The sequence below is a fragment of the Mustela putorius genome, unplaced genomic scaffold (assembly GCF_011764305.1).
Source record: "Mustela putorius furo isolate JIRA1106 unplaced genomic scaffold, ASM1176430v1.1 tig00001665_pilon_pilon_pilon, whole genome shotgun sequence".
In the NCBI taxonomy this organism is placed as follows: domain Eukaryota; kingdom Metazoa; phylum Chordata; class Mammalia; order Carnivora; family Mustelidae; genus Mustela; species Mustela putorius.
The window spans coordinates 501,085-502,565 of NW_025421837.1; positions in this window are offsets into that span (position 1 = coordinate 501,085).

Here is a 1,481-nt window from a genome sequence, read left to right on the forward strand (position 1 = left end):
TGTGTAGGCCAGGGCTGTTCGGAGAGTTGTCTGAAAACACAAACTCGGCTTATGTTTCGGCTCATAGGTATGGCAGGACTGATCTACAGACCATGAGGAGAACTCTTCGGGATATGAAAAAAGGGCGAGTGTGAGGCTCTTGCTCAAGTATTTGTCTCTGGATATCGTGTCACTCATGGTCGTGAATTTTCCGGGTGACTTCCTGGGAAATGGACGAGTCTTACTCTCTGGGGCTTTGCCCCCGTCCAAAGAGTTTGGGGTCATTCTGTGGGATGGAAGAAGTCTGTTGTTATGTTGTTGTTGATTTGTTTTTTTTGTTTTGTTTTTCAACCTCAGGTGTCCCAGCAAATGAGGGATTCCAGAGTAGAGCCCTGGGGAGGGGCGACTGGACAAGCAGAAATCTGGTTAAAAATTGGGGCCTAGGGACATGTCAAGCCCATTATGACATCTAATGGTCCAGCCACTGAGAGGACGTACTAGAGGATAGAGGAAAGGACTCACGCTGAGTGTCACAATGCGAGTTTATGCCCTCGTCGCATTCAAGAATGGGCGGGGCCTAAGGGTGAATGCTGGTTTCTCCTACACTGAACGTTGGACAACATGCCATCCACAAGGTTTCTTGCCATGGGTAAGGAAGAGTTCTGATTTCTGCATCACAGTCATCCCTGGGCTGTGATTGGAGATAAGGTCTAGGTTCAGAAGCCTGAAAACTGAGGTAGTGAAGAGATGATGACCTAAGGCCATGACGGGTCTGATGTGCTCAGTGTGCGGTCAGCTGTCTGGGTGTTGGTCACGAGGTCCGGGCTCAGGTTGTCCGTAGTGGATTAGTGTCCAGTTTGGACTATATATTTTGGGTGCATTCGAGTGCCGAGTAGGTTCTTATAGGAAGAACTCTTCAGGATATGAAGAATGAGCGAGTCTGAGGCGCGTGCTCAGGCTTTTGTCTCTGGGTTTTGTATCAGCGATGGCCGTGGAATGTTGGGGAGGCCTCATGGGCCATGGACGAATCTTGCTCTCTGTGGATTTTGCCCGATCCCATATGTTTTCCGTCAATCTGTGGGATGGGAGGACTCCTTTCAGGTTTGTTTCGTCAGGTGTCCCACCAAAAGAGGAATTCCAAAGAAGAGCCTTGGGGAAGAGTGAAGGGACAACCGAAAATATGTCTAAAAATTGGAGCCTAGGGGCATGGCAAGCCCAATATGCTGTCTATCCATCCAGCTACTGAGAGGCCTTACATGAGGACTGGGCTCAGGCTGAAGGTCAAAATGTGTGTTTGTTTCAATATGGCCCACAAGCATGAGCGGGGCCTCATGGGCCACATTGGTTTCAACTACACTGAACCTTGGACAACATGTCAACCACAAGGTTTCTTGCCATGGGGAAAGAGTTCTGATTTCTGCATCATTTTCAAACACGGGCAGTGATTAGAGATAAGTTCAAGGTTCTGAAGCCTGAAAACCGAGGTTGAGAAGAGATGACGA